The sequence below is a fragment of the Scyliorhinus canicula genome, chromosome 10 (genome assembly GCF_902713615.1).
Source record: "Scyliorhinus canicula chromosome 10, sScyCan1.1, whole genome shotgun sequence".
NCBI classification, from domain to species: domain Eukaryota; kingdom Metazoa; phylum Chordata; class Chondrichthyes; order Carcharhiniformes; family Scyliorhinidae; genus Scyliorhinus; species Scyliorhinus canicula.
In genome coordinates, this window is record NC_052155.1 from 158987109 (window position 1) to 159002946 (window position 15838).

At 45.4% G+C, this 15838-nt stretch overlaps 1 protein-coding gene across 46 annotated transcripts in view; it reads right to left on the reverse strand.

The window, feature by feature from the left end:
- The window catches only part of rims2a (regulating synaptic membrane exocytosis 2a), a 1202647-nt gene that overhangs the window by 142284 nt on the left and 1044525 nt on the right, over positions 1–15838 (reverse strand). The gene's annotated exons all lie outside the window — the stretch shown is intronic.

The following is a 15838-nucleotide window of genomic DNA, read 5'->3' on the forward strand; positions in this document are numbered from 1 at the left end:
TAAAGATTTTGCATCTCATCCAAACACAACTCACCTATTTTGGTGGTAAAATCTCTTCTTATGCATCTGGGAATAACAGTGTCCTAGCTATATAACAGAAGATAATTTTTAAGTGCTGTAGCTTGCTTATGCTGTATGTGATAAAGGTCTAATTTTCACTATAAAAATCTATTATATTCCAGTCAGCTATAATCTGTATTTTGAAACCCAAAAGTAAGTGTGCCAGAAGGATGATCTAGACTTCTCTGTGAATTTGTAAGGCTTTCTGTCTCTCTTCAAATGTCTAAATAATTTGTCGATCAGACATGTATACACTACTGGGATTTATAATCAGCAAAATATTCTGTAAAAATAGATATATGTTGCAAGTATCTGGCTGCCTATTCTCTTGGCACTTTATCCTGGAAAAGGATAGATTTAAAATACATTACAATCAAAAAATACAAATAAAATACATATATATAGAAAAATCTCAAAGGGTTTCAATGTTCATTGCTGCTATTTGTTTCAATTCCTCAGTGAGACTTTTGTTAGCCAAGGAAATGAATACGCAAGCAAACTATTTCAAGGCTCTCTATTGATTCTGCTTTGCAAATATATCAGAACAGGAAAAGGCAAGTAGGTTTTATAAGGCAATTCCTTTCTCAGTCAATCCTCATGTAAATGTCTATTCACTGCATCCTTCAATCCCTCTCATGGCAGCCACATGTTAATATGTCTTAATTATCTGGTACTGTCTGCTTATAACTCGTAACTTATCTCCCAACTCTATTATTTTCTGTTTGAAAATGTTCCCAGTTAGGGAAAGGCACCAGCGAATGATATTCCACATATGGCCTGTTTGAAGTTAACGCTTGATTGTGCAAAAAGGAGAAATGCAAACTCTTTGATCAATCAGTGATCTAGCTACGCCACCATGGGTGGCGCAGTGGTTAGCACTACTGCCTCACAGCTCCAGGGACCCGGGTTCAATTCCAGCCTCAGGTGACTGTCAGTGTGGAGTTTGCACATTCTCCCCGTATCTGGGTGGGTTTTCTCCAATTGCTCCAGTTTCCTCTCACAGTCCAAAGATGTACAGGTTTGGTGGATTGGCCAGGCTAAATTGCCCCTTGATGTCCAAAAAGGTTACATGGTGTTTCTGGGTTATGGGGATAGGGTGTTCTAATGGGCTTAAGTAGGGTGCTCTTTCTGAAGGCCCGTGCAGACGATGGGCCCAATGGGCTTCTATGTAAATTTTATGAGTCAGGCATTGTATAAAGAGTTAGCTCATCGGAAAATCATATTAATTTCATTTTGAAAGGAAAAATATTTTCTACAAATAATCTAACTTACAAAAGGAATAAAATACAATGAATTTGGACAAAATGGGAATCGGGACACGATTCAAATATCACTTAAATCAATAGCGTACTTAGCAGAAGTGGTATATCTTATGGTAGACTGGTACATTAGAAGACCAATGCTCTACGTTATACAGTGATCACATGCAGGATTGTGGCTCTGCATCCTTACAAGGTCAGTTTTTCATCTGACCGTAGCAGGTGAAAGGAGATTACCGGAAGACACAAATTCTATCCAATCTCTTGGCTGAGATATGATGTACTGAACAGAAACCACAGAAAGAGGAAAGAGGAGCAATAACAGCACATTCTAAAGCTGTGTCTTATTTATCATGAACTTGTTTCCTTCCTTTTCTTTATTTAATGACCTGTTTTAGCGGAACAGATGTACTTTTTCACAAGTACTATCTATGCATTTCCAATTGAGTTTCCTATTTACATGAATGATTGAGATCCTCTTCCCCTTTCATGCAACTCTCATTCCTGAGCCTGATTCAAATCAAGAAGCCGTTCTATGATTCGGTCTCCAAATTCCTTTTTGAAATTGGCTGTTTGTATTAAACATAGATTATCATAGAACTTACAGTGCAGAAGGAGGCCATTCGGCCCATCGAGTCTGCACCGGCTCTTGGAAAGAGCACCCTACCCAAGGTCAACACCTCTACCCTATCCCCATAACCCAGTAACCCCACCCAACACTAAGGGCAATTTTGGACACTATGGGCCATTTATCATGTCCAATCCACCTAACCTGCACATCTTTGGACTATGGGAGGAAACCGGAGCACCCGGAGGAAACCCACGCACGCACAGGGAGAACGTGCAGACTCCACACAGACAGTGACCCAAGCCGGAATCGAACTTGGGACCCTGGAGCTGTGAAGCAATTGTGCTATCCACAATGCTACCGTGCTGCCCTAATATGATGTGGAGATGCCGACGTTGGACTGGGGGTGGGCACAATAAGAAGTCTTACAACACCAGGTTAACGTCTAACAGGTTTGTTTTGAATCCCTAGGTTTCGGGGCACAGCTCCTTTCTCAGGTGAAACATTAAACATATGCAGTTTTATTAATGTCAAAGGTCATGATTAAGGAGCCAGCTGTGGAAGCCTGACCCGTAGCTGAGAAAAATGCGTTATTCCCAGCAAAAGGTGACCAGCACAGGTGGGATGGTGGCTCAACCTACCTCCGCACAGCAAGCCCAAATTTTTTCAATAATGCCAACGTGAGTTTTTTTCAAATAGTGAACTAAAAGGCATTACACTGAAAGAACAATACCTCATTTATTTCACAAAAGGTTGAATGGCTCATTTGCTGTCCTCATGGCTCTTATTAACGGGAAGCATCAAAGAAACACAGCCTCTTGGTGTAAGTGGACTCCAGTAATGACAGTAAAGCCTCATTCACACCAATTTATCGGGGAAAACTGAAAATAAATCTGCATAGGAGCCTCACTCACTCTCCACTCCTCCAACTCCATTCATTTTCCTGCCCTTTTCGCTCTAGGCCTCAATCACTAAACACCAGCCCTCTGGAATCCTTCCTGGAGAACTCTTTTCCTTGACCCTTCTTTCTTGCCCATTAAAAAGCCTCTGAAAAACCCTTCTCTTCGCCAGTGTCTTCATGAGCCCTGCTAACTGTATTCCTGCTTCATTTAACCTGCTCTTCAACCATTTCAATTTGTCAAATTCTCAATATTTTCTTTTCACGAGGAGTGCTATAGAACTAAGTTTTTGTTCCTATGCACAGATCATTACAATTAATAACACCTTTTTATTAGCACCCTGCAAAAACACAGTGAAAAAGATAAATGTGCTGCATTCAGAACAGCAGCAAATTCAGCAAAAAGAAAGCACGACCAGCTCCTGGGCCCAGCTGTGGCACAAATTATGTTTTGAAACTTAAATAGTTTATTTAAGTTAAAGTAGCAGAATATGAATGTGAGCCCAGTGAAGCAAAAAACGAGTATGGGTTAAAACTGTTGGTCTTCTTTGGAAAAATGAGCACATTCTGCATTACAGTCAACTTGCAAAGCTTTGTCAGGTTGAATCACATCTTGCTGCTTGGCTGGAGGTGATGTTCCTCCATCAACTTACAGTAGTCTAAAGTTTCCCTACTTCACGCTATTCCTTTATAACTGGAAAATGCCATGTTAATATCACATTTGATCTCCAGTTGAGCTTTATACCTCATTTTTGTGCCACCACTAAAACTGCCGATTTCTACCTCCATAATTGCCCAACGTCAACCCAGTCTCAGTTAATCTGCTGCTGAAACCTTCATTCTTGCCTTTGTTATCTTTGGATTCAACCATCCCAATGAACTTTTGGCTGATCTCATTCTATATTCTACCCTCCATAAACATGAGGTCATCCAAAACTCTGTTACTCATGTCTTTACCATGCAGGGTTAGAGACCAAATACTGCAAAGTGAGATGAGGTAGGGTGGCTCTTTTTCGGCCGACGCAGACACTATGGGCCAAGCGGCCTCTTTCAATGCTGTAAATTTTCTAGGATTCTAAGAACAAGGAAAAATTTCAAATCAAGCTTCTAAATTAGAAGACGCAAACTTCAATGGGATGAGAGGAAATCTAGCCAGGGTAAAATATAACCAAGGACAGGCAGGAAAAATGATATTGTAACAATAGGAGGTCTTTAAGGAGATATTTCAGGAACAGGCTAGATAAACAAAAAAGGGAAAAAGGTAGGGGAATGGGATGATGAGAGAGCAGCGAACATGATGAAACCTAAAGAGAGGGGGCGGGATTCTCCCCTCCCATGCCGGATGGGAGAATCGCCGGGGCTGACACGCCGCCCTGACGCCCGCACGCGATTCTCCCCCCCCCCCCAAACCGGCGCGGCGAGAATCACGGCTGGCCGCTGGGAGAATCGGCGCTCGCCGTTTGCTAAAGGCGAGGGGTGAATCTCCGGCCCAGATGGGCCGAACGGCCTGCCCAACACAACGGGTTCCCGCTGGCGCCGTCCACACCTGGTTGCTGCCGGCGGGAACAGCGTGGGAACGCTGAGTGGGGGGGGGGGGCCTCAAAAGGGTTAAGGCCCACAATTGGTGCCCACCAATCGGCGGGTCAGCCTCTCTGAAGGGGGACCTCCTTTCCTCCGCTGCCCCGCAAGATCCATCCGACATCTTCTTGCGGGGCGGTCTCGGGGAGGACAGTAACTGCGCATGCGTGGGTTGGCGCCGGCCAACCCGCGCAAGCACGGGTGACGTCATTTACCTGCCGCCGCTTTTACGTGGCGCCAATGCCCGGCACGCGTAATCGGCGCGACGCCGCTCCTAGCCCCCCGCGGTCGGGAGAATAGGGGGCTGGGAGCGGCCTCCAACGCTGGAGTGAAACACTCCGGTTTTCACTCCGGCATCGGCACTTGGGGCTTGATTCTCCGCTCCCACGCCGGGTGGGAGAATCGTGGGAGGGCCGGGCGACTCATTTCACGCCCCCCTGACGCCCCCCGCGATTCTCCCACCCCCTGCTCGGAAGAATCGGCGCTCGCCGTTTTTCACGGCGACCGCCAATTCTCCGAACCGGATGGGCCGAGCAGCCTGCCGTTCGCGACTGTTTCACAACGGCGGCAACCACACCTGGTCGCTGCCGTCGTGAACATGGCCTCCAAAGGCCCGTTTGAAGCTTGTGGGGGGCAGAGAGAGGAGTGAGCACCACGGCCGTGCTCGGGAGGGGACTGGCCCGCGATCGGTGCCCACCGATCGTCGGGCCGGCGTCTCAAAGCGACGCACTCTTTCCCCTCCGCCGCCCCGCAAGATCATGCCGCCACGTCTTGCGGGGCAGCGGAGGGGAAGACGGCCACCGAGCATGCGCGTGTTTGAGCCGTCAGCCGTCGTAACGTCACCCGCGCATGCGCGGGTTGGAGCCGTCCAACCTGCGCATGCGCGGCTGACATCACATAGGCGGCGCCGCCGCGTCATTCTCGGTGCGCCGCCTTGACGCAAACGTCAAGGCCCGGCGGCCGAGAATAACGGAGCGCCGCTCCTAGCCCCCCGGGTGGTGGTGAATACGGTAAGAGGAGCGGCCTCCGAGGCCGACGTGAAACTCGGCCGAGTTCACGACGGCCTTCCCGATTTTTCCCGGGAGCAGAGAATTCCGCCCTTGGTCTCCCAATGGGAGGATTGCGCCCAGTGTGTATGATACATGTCAGGTGCTTTCTTCAAGCAAGAACCTTGGCAAATACAATGGGCGGAATTCTCCTTTCCTCCAGCCGATTGTTTCTCGGCAACGTGCCGTTCGCTGGCGCGTGATTCTCTATTCCTGCCGCTTGCCAATGGGATTTTCCATTGAAGACACCCCATGTCGCCGGGAAACCCAGGGGCTGGGGTGCGCTGCCAGCATGAAAAGATAATCCCAATATTCGGGAAATTTCGGTCAATATGTTGAAGTGGAAATTAGAGGAAAATAAGACTGGCAAAGTGGGGATATGAGAATAGAGTGGCAGCTCACATAGGAGATTATATAAAAATGTTCTAGCAGCATGTAAATAGTAAGTGGGATGTAATAGGTGGGGTGGGCCTACCTGGACAAAGATAGGAATGTATGCTTTAGAGGTGCAGGGTGAGGGTAAATACATAATAAGTGCTTTCTATTGGCATTTACTATGGAATAGGATGCTGACAAAATATGAAGTGAAGGTGGCAGAGGTTATGGATGGGATGAAAATTGCTTGGCAGGAGGTGCTGAAAAAACTGACAATGCTTAGAATAAATAAGTCATCAAGTCTGGATGGCTTGCATCCCAGATTTAAAGGGAAATCAAAGTGGAGGCAGTGGGTGGATTCTACACTGTGTGCCGCCAATAGCGGGCTTCCCAATGCGGGGAAGAATCAAGCATTGGGCTCGAAATTGGATCAGTGCCGGGTGCTGATCCATTCCAATGCTCCGGTCCCACATTGGCAAGGGGGGATGCAGATAGGTAATTTCAACCAATTTGCATCCGACTAACGGGCTGGAAGCCCGATTCTCCACACCCTTGTGACGCTCCGGCCCTCTCGGGCAAGATTTACGCTGTGTGTGGATTGGTGCAAGTATATTCAAGTGTGGTGCTGATGCAGCGAATCCCACAAGGGGGTAAGTATGTAACGTAGGTGCCCCCAAAATCCATTGGAGGGCTTCCCCCCCACAATACAAATCCTCTGCCCAGCCCACCAATCAGACCCCTATATTAGAAACCCCCATAAGACCCCATATTAAAGACCCCCATCAGACCTCCCATCAGACCCCCCCCCCCCCAAAAGACCCCCATGTCAAAGACCATAATATTTCTAAATATTTAGCTGTGGTATAATATTTCCAAATATCTAGCTATGATTGACATGTTCTTACCACGACAAAATCAGTTAAATGCTGAGAAAAAGAGGGAGTGAAACACTCATCTTTTAGATGTTTATAAACATTGTGGTTAGGTTCACAGCAGTGTACTTCATAGAATCATAGAATTTACAGTGCAGAAGGAGAACATTCAGCCCATCGAGTCTGCACCGGCCCTTGGAAACCCTCCACCCCATCCCCGTAAACCCACCTAATCCTTTTGGATACTAAGAGCAATTCAGCATGGTCAATCCACCTAACCTACACATCTTTGGACTGTGGGAGGAAACCAGAGCGCATGGAGGAAACCCACGTAGACACGGGGAGAACGTGCAGACTCCGCACAGACAGTGACCCAAGCTGGGACCCTGGAGCTGTGAACCAAGCATTGCTAACCACTGTGCTACTGTGCCGCCCTTGGATGCATTCAAGCATGGAGGGAGATGAAAATAAACAATCTAGACATCTGGCTGTGTGGAAGCTAGTACACCATCAATTACAACCTACTAAAAGCCATTTCCCTTTGAAAGTGAATAGAAGCCTCACAGATCAAAGGATCTGAGAAAGTGTAAGGCCTCGTGATGTGTTTTGGCCTATTAAGTAACAGCTGCTACTTTCTCATGTCTGAGGCAACAAAGTGTAAGGGACTGAAGGGAAATGAAAAAGCAGTGATTTTTCAGTGTTTCCGCCTGGGCTCCTTTTCAGCATCCAGGCAGGGGTGACTTAAGGGGAGGTCTCTGATATGTGGGGTTTCCGATTTGGGTGGGTTCTCTGATATGGGGGGTATCTGACATGGGGGGTCTCGGATATGGGGGGGGTCTCTGATATAGATGTCTGATATCGAATCTCTGATCTGGAGTATTTCTAATGCGTGTTCTCTAATATGGTGGGTTCTCTGGATATAGGGGGCTTCAGATTTGCCAGCTCCAAATGGCAACAGGCTCCCTGCCAAACATAAATTAGCATGGCAAGGAAGAGGAAATTGGTCCTGGGTGCGGCTCTCAGCACGAGCACAAACCAGGAGCAATTCTCCTCCGGCAGGAGAACTCCCAAGCGGAGAATCCAGCCTGGTAACAATAATCAGGGACAATGTCAACAGACACTTGGAGAGGTTTGAGTTAACTAAGATTTGGATTTTTAAAAGGCGAATTGTGCTTGACCCACTTTAAGAAAACTCAAATAATTTGTCAATGATTGAGAATTTAATGAACTCAACCTGACAACATTGATGTGTGGACTTTAATACGAAGCAGGCTGCAATAGACCTTTAACTTTTATTTTATGAATTAAGGAGACCTGCATTTTACAATTTATCTTAATTATTTGTATCCTTAAATGTTTATAATTGTATAATTTTAAAAAATGATTGTAGACTTTATTTTAATTTTAATGATTGTCCATAACCATGTTATGAATTCTGAATACTTGCTGAATTTGAATCAACATCATAATTCAGCTGCCATGATGATTTTCCAATATATCAATGATCTAATCGTCCAATTAATGAAGAAGGTTAATGAAGGTACTGCAATGGATTTTTTTCTCTCTGGATTTTAACAAAGTAATTGATAAAGTACCAGATAAAAGGCTGATCAACAAAACTGAAATTCCTAGAATAGAAGGTTAAATGTCAGTTTGGATTTTAAAAAATAGCTTAAGGAGAGAAAACAGTGAGCCCTGGTCAATGTTTGTCATCAGACTGGAGGTTGGTGTTTTCCAAAGGTTAGTGCTCGAACCACTGTATGGCTTGGATATTGGAATACAGAGTAAAATTTCACCATTTTCCAATGATACCAATGCTGGAGATGTGGCAGATAGTGAGGATGAGACAAATTGACTGCAACAGGAAATAGATAGGTTAGCAGAATTAACAAACGTGGCAGGTGGAATTTAATAAAGAGAAGTGTGAGGTGGTGCATTTTGGCATAAGGGGTAGGGAAAGACAACACAGTCTTAATGACACAGTTCGAAGTGTGCAGGGATCATGGAGTCGAGGTGCACAAATCCTTGAAAGTGGTGGAACATATTGGCAGTCATATTTGCAAAGCATTTGGGATCTCGGGCTTTATAAATGGGGGTCTAAATATAAAAGAAAGTAAGTTATGATAAACGTCTGTAAAGATCTGGTTCAGCCGCAACTAGAGGACAATGTCCAGTTCTGCTCACCACTCTTTAGGAAAGCTGAAAGGGTCCTTGAGAGGGTGCTGAGGAGATTTATCAACATGGTTCTAATGACGACTTTACCTGCCAGGACAGGTTGGGGAAGGTGGGGTTGTTTTTCTTGGTGTAAAGGAACTTCAGGGGAGATTTGCTAGCACCATACAGTGAAAGATTATAACAGGTTTAGACAACCTGTTCAGACAAGGTAGACAAGGAAAAACTTCCCATTAGCCGATGGTAAAAGACTTGGGGACACAGATTTAATGTTTGGGGTAAGAGTGCAGGAAATGTGAGGAATAACTTCCTCAGGAATGGTATTGACCTAGAACGTACCACCTATGAGGATACTGAAAGAAATTTGTCTGGACCTTTGAAGGAAATAAACTTGCAGGGCTATGGAGATAGACAATGGGAATGCGACAGACTATTTGCTCTACAGAAGGCCAACATGATTTAGTGGATCGAATGGCCTCCTTCTTGCCATAATGACTCTGAATAAGAAATAGAAAGGGGGGGGGGGGGCAAGTAAAAAAGATGGCTGCATCATCTGGTGACCAGAAGTCCTGGGGGCCTCACGGTAGCATGGTGGTTAGCATCAATGCTTCACAGCTCCAGGGTCCCAGGTTCGATTCCCGGCTGGGTCACTGTCTGTGTGGAGTCTGCACGTCCTCCCCGTGTGTGCGTGGGTTTCCTCCGGGTGCTCCGGTTTCCCCCCACAGTCCAAAGATGTGCGGGTTAGGTGGATTGGCCATGCTAAATTGCCCGTAGTGTAAGGTTAATGGGGGGATTGTTGGGTTACGGGTATATGGGTTACGTGGGTTTAAGTAGGGTGATCATTGCTCGGCACAACATCGAGGGCCGAAGGGCCTGTTCTGTGCTGTACTATTCTATGTTCTATGTTTTATGTTATTGCCCTCTCCAATCTCCCCGAGGGCAGAGGAGAACCATGGCCCACACCTATTATCATGGCAAGTAAGATCATTTAGAGCTTACTCTCTTAAAAACATATTCCCGTTGGGGGTCGCCAGTCACATGGAGGTGAGGACCATGTCAGGGCAAGTCATGGAGGTAGGAAGAGTTTCATAAAGCAATTGAAAACTTTTCAAAGGGTCAAGAGTTTAACCATTTGAAGTAAAATTTGTAGCAGCCCATTTCAGGTCATGGGAGGAGCTGACATTCAGATATTTGCCAGTTCAGGGCTGTCATCCTCCTAGTATCGTCTGGCATCTTGTGACCATTGGAGCAGTGGGCATGGCTATTCGCACTCCACCTCATCACCAGGAAGGCTGCTACTTGAGGTGGATGCTGAATGCTCAGATATAAAAGGCCATTGGCGAAGAGGAACAGCAGCCTGTACACACAAGGTAGCGAGCCAGGTAACCGGAGGCCGGGGGAGAAGGATGAGGTGCATGGAGGGGAGTAGAATGAGGGGCATAGAGGGGAAGGACATTACCCTGAGCACAGGATATAGACAGGGGCCCAGAGGCCTGTAGATCATTGATCCAGATTCAGAGGGCCACGTCTGGTGCCTGAACCATTCAGGTGTTGCCTGGTCACACCCTCCTTCTTCCAGGGTTTCAGTCATTATGGTGGTCTGCTGTTCTCTCTATAATATGATCTTCGTGAGAAGTGTGGACCTTCATAGATTTTACAGTGCAGAAGAAGGCTAGTCAGTCCATCGAGTCTGCACCAGCACTTGGAAAGAGCCCATGAACCTTTCTTAAGCCCATGCCTCCACCCTATCCCCGTAACCCCACCTAACCTTTTGGACACTAAGGGCAATTTGGCATGCCAATCCACCTAACCTGCACCTCTTTGGACTGTGGGAAAAAAACAGAGCACCCAGAGGAAAACCCATACAGACACGGGGATAATTGTAAACGCTACACAGTCATCCGAGGCCGGAATTGGATCCAGGACCCTGAATCTGTAGGTAGCAGTGCTAACCACTGTTCCACCGTGCCGATCTTGAGGCTCTGAAGTGGCCAGCTCATCAAGGGAAGCGCAGGCCCAGAAGGTCAGAGAGGAGGAGGAACTGGAAGACGAGGGAGATGATATAAATAGAGAAGTGTTCCTGGTGTATGACAAGGTTGTCCCCTACTTTCAGTCATTGGGACAAGGACCTGTCTCATGGGCGCCAGTCCTCTGCCTCCCCGATGACATCTTGCTTCCCTGTGGAGGAGTGGCAGGCTTCAGCACAAACTCTCTCCCTCAGGCCAACCAGCAGCTTCAGTGATGGCTGCCTTGAATGTTTGAAACCTGCCCCCATTCCAATCCCCACTAGCTTTAATTGGGAAGGAAACATGTCTCGATATCAGATAGGTGCTTGATGGCCGGTGCAGACACAAAGGGCCTCTTTCTGTGCTGTAAAGCTCTATGTCTATGACCGGGAAAAACCTAAAACCTAATTCTGACACAAAAACAGACCCCATTGGATGTTTCCCTCAAAGAGGAAATTCCAGCCCTGTTTGCATCTGTCTTCACAGTAGATGACACAAAAAATAATTCTGAAATAATAGTGAACCAAGGGTCTAATGAACATGTAAAATCGCTGCAGGTAAGGAAATAGTACCAGAGAAATTAATTGGACTAAATTGTGACAAATCCCCTGCAAAATCTATATCCTAGTGTTTTTAACGAGGTAGCAGATCAGCTTTGATCTTCCAGAATTCCGAAGATTCCCAAACAGTTCCCAGAGGTTGGAAGGTAGTAGACATAATTTAACTTAAAAAAAGAGACAGTGAGAAAAAGGGGAATAACAGGCTAGTTAGCATAACATCTGGAGTAGGAAAGATCTATTATTAGGGCCATGGCTACAGGACACTTAGAAAATCATAATATGAAGACGTTGAATGAACAAGAGGATTTTTTGATAGTGAAATTGTATCTGACAAATCATAGAATTTACAGAGCAGAAGGAGGCCATTCAGCCCATCGAGTCTGCACCGGCCCTTGGAAAGAGCACCCCACTTAAGCCCACGCCAGCATCCTATCGCCGTAACTCAGGAACTCCACCCAACCTATTTTGGATACTAAGGGCAATTTAGCATGGCCAATCCACCTAACCTGCACATCTTTGTGCTGTGGGAGGAAACCGGAGCACCCGGAGGAAATCCATGCAGACATGGGGAGCAAGTGCAAACTCCACACAGACAGCGACCCAAGCCGGGAATCGAACTTGGGACCCTGGAGCAACTGTGAATACCACTGTGCTGCTGCGCTAAATCTGTTAGAGTTCTTGAGGATGCAACTTGTAAGATGGATAAGGGGAACCACAGGTGCATTTGGATTTTCAAAAAGCATTCGATAAAATGCCACACAAAGATATAATTGCACAAAATGTGGACAACTGAATTTGGGGTAATATGTTAGCATAGACTGAGAATTAGTTAATGCATGGAAAAGCAAGAATAAGAATAAACAAGACATGTTGGCCTGGCAGACTGTAGCCAGCAGTGGCCACAAGGATCAGAACTCGGGCCTCGGCTATTTACAAATGAGGGGACTGAATGTAACATATTTATTTTGCTGATGATAGTAAGTGATGAAAGGGGGCACTAACAGGCTGCAGAGGAATATAGATAGGTTAGGTGAATGATAGGATCATGGCAGATGGAACACAAGTGGCAAAATGTGAAGTTATCCACCTTGGTCAGAAATGTTAGGGTTAGGGACTGAGTGCTGAGACACTGGGGAATGAAGGCATTCAGATGGTCACTGGGTCTACGTCAATCACAAAAAGTTAACATGAAGCCACTGCAAGTAATTAGGAAGTCAAATGAAATGTTCGCTTTAGTTACAAAGGAACTGAACTAAAAAAGTCTTACTGCAGTTCTACAGCACATTGGTGAGGTTACACCTGGAGTAATGTATGCAATTTTGTTTTCTTTACCAAAGGAAAGACAGACTTGCAGGAGAATGAGTGTGATAAAGTTCACTACTGGTTCCTGGGGTGAGCAGATTGCCTAATGCGGACAGATTGCGAAGAGTAGGCCTATATTTCCTGGAGTTTAGACGAGTGAGAGGTAACCTAGTTGAAACGTTCAATTCTTCAGGGGCTTGGGCTTGATAGGTTGATGCTGAGAAAATGTCTCTTCTGGCTGTGGAACGTAGAACACAGGGTCACAATCTCAGAGTAAGGGGTTGGCCATTTGGGGCTGAGGTGAAGAGAAATTTCTTCACTCAAAGGATTGTGAATCGTTAGAATTCTCTATCCCAGAGAACTGTGGATGCTCAGTCGCTGGCATAGTCAAGACAGAGGCTGATTGATTTTGGGGAATTGAAGATTATGGGAATAATGCTGGAAAGTGGAGTTGAGGTAGATCAGCCATGAACTTGTTGAATGACTGAGCAGGCTAGAAGGGTCAAATGGACTATTCCAGCTACTATTTCCTATTTAATCTTTGTGTGGTTTGGTGCCAAAATTTGCTTTACAGTGCTCTGATGAAGATTATACTAAGGGTATTTTAGTATTTATAAAAAATACAAAATAGTTACAAAATAAATTTTTTTTTTCCTGTTATACAAATTAATCTGGGCAGACTGACAACTTTTTGAACGAAGGGGACCTTTCAGCAATTGAACGGCGTGTGGCTAGCGGCCAGACGTGAAGCATAAATGGTAGCAAACTTGTTCCATCAGTTCTATTCTGATTATTTTCATGGACACAGTTAGAAATACCTCACAAGACAAAGTGATGAAACTGGTTAAGATTAATTAAATGAATTAGGCCTTTCCCAACGGTACCAGCTGATTGATAATTCTGCATTTTCTCAGTTAACTGTTGATCAATCTAAAGTCATGGCCCTGAAACCCTTGGGGTTAGAAATGGCATAAATAGGGTGGCACGATGACGCAGTGGTTAGCACTGCTGCCTCACAACGCTGAAGACCCGGGTTCGATCCCGGCTCCAGGTCACTGTGTGGAGTTTGCACATTCTCCCCGTGTTTGCGTGGGTCTCACCCCTGCAGCCCAAGCTGTGCAGGATAGGTGAATTGGCCACGCTAAATTTCCCCTTAATTGGAAGAAAAGAATTGGATACTTTAAATTTTTTAAAAAGGAAACGCCGTAAGTTGCATACATGGGCTCGGTAGTGGTCCAGAATATAGGTGTGATGATGGCTTGCCTTTACATTGTAATCAGGGAGGCAATGGGCAGATCTTCAGCCCACACAAACCCACATCAAGCATAAAAGTGAATGTCTTATAAGAGTAAGAAATGCATATTGGAAGCTGGTCATCATTTGCAAAAATAATTTGTTTGCTTTAAATTTACAGCAATCATCCTTACTTTAAAAATTACACAATAATAATATAGGTGAAGTCCAAGCATCTTAGAGATGTGGTAAAGTTTGGTGATTCCACTCCAGCACAGAGTCCACTTTGACAGAATTGCAGTTTACAGAAATGGGTGTGGAATCAAGTTGTACATTTTGTGGATCCGCTCGGAGTTTGGGCACATTTTTATTTTTAAAAAAAAATGAAAACCATACTAAACATTCTGTTTAATGTTCTTCAATCCTCTGGTAGAATTACCCTTCTCGTGAGTTGTGGGAGGGATAAACAATTCAGACCATGGAATAGGTCAGATTTGAAACTTCCAAACCTTTAATTGTGTCCCATGAACAACTTATTCCCAAGTGATTCCAGTTAACAGAGACATCAGTCTTTGATTCGCTGCTGTCCATCTCCGGTGATATGGAAGTTCACTTTCTTACAGGAAAATATATTGTCCCCTTAAATCTTTTAGCAACCTTTTGAAAAATCTACTTGAAAGAAATAGGTTTGTTTCAAGTAGATTTTTCAAAAGAGCAGGGCTAAAATACACTTGCTATATTAAGAACTGATAGATTAATCTTTGCACATAGCAATATCAGTCTGAACTATTTTAACTTACAGAAGAGGATCAGCTGTGAGACTGCTGCCTCACCTCAATCTAGCAGCTGAACCTGAAGGTGGCAAATAGAGTTATAGAGGTCAACAGCACAGAAAAGACTCTTCGCCCCGTTGCATCTGCGCCAGTCAAAAAAAACACCCAAGTATTTTATTCCCTTGTGCAGCTCTCCAGATAGAGGCTACAGCTGAGTGTGCAAAATCGTGTGCTGGATTTGCAGCTACCACACTGGCATCTACCCAGCAATCTGGAAAACTGCCCACGTATGTCCTGAATATAAGAGCAGGACAAATCCAACCTGACCAACTACCCTCCACCCCATCCCCTCCACCCCATCCCCCACCCCCCCTAACCCCATCAGTCTACTCACAATCGTCGATGAAATGATGGAAGGGGTCATCAACAGCACTATCAAGTGGCACTTGCTGCAATAAACTGCTCACTGACGCTTAGTTTGGATTCCACCAGGGTCACTCAGTTCCTGACCTCATGGGTCAGACATGGACAAAAGTGCTAAATTCCAGATGTGAGAGTGATTGCCACTGACATCCTTGAAAGCGGGCAGGAATCCTGAAATCAATACCACCTGGGAATACCATAGTATTTAGGTTGTTGGCTGCTTCCCGGGAACTTTGTACAGACCTGAAGGAACCACTTGAGGTGGTAACAGTTGCACATTGAGCGAGTGGAAGCGCTTCCTGTTGAAGGCGGCTGCTGGATATGCGGGAGCCTTGATGGCCACATTTCTGCAGTCAATGACAGTCTGCAAATGGCAGAATCCATCAACAGACCCACACTTTACAGTTCATTGACCCTGACTGTGCAGATCAGTATGATAATGCATGTATTGGCTGGCCCTCTTGAAGATTGCATCAGTGACCATCTTGATGCAGCAATGGGCCACAGACTGAGCGATCACACACGTATATCACAACCAATGCAGAAACAAAATAATACTTCCAGTGGATCGATCGAATAATCCTGAGACAGACACCTTCAATAGCTGCTCACCATTTCCCATCAGATTCAGTTCATCACCCGTCATGGCACTCAGCTCGGTGAGCATCATCCTGTCTTTGACAACACTCTTGCTGACATTTGAATGTAGCTAA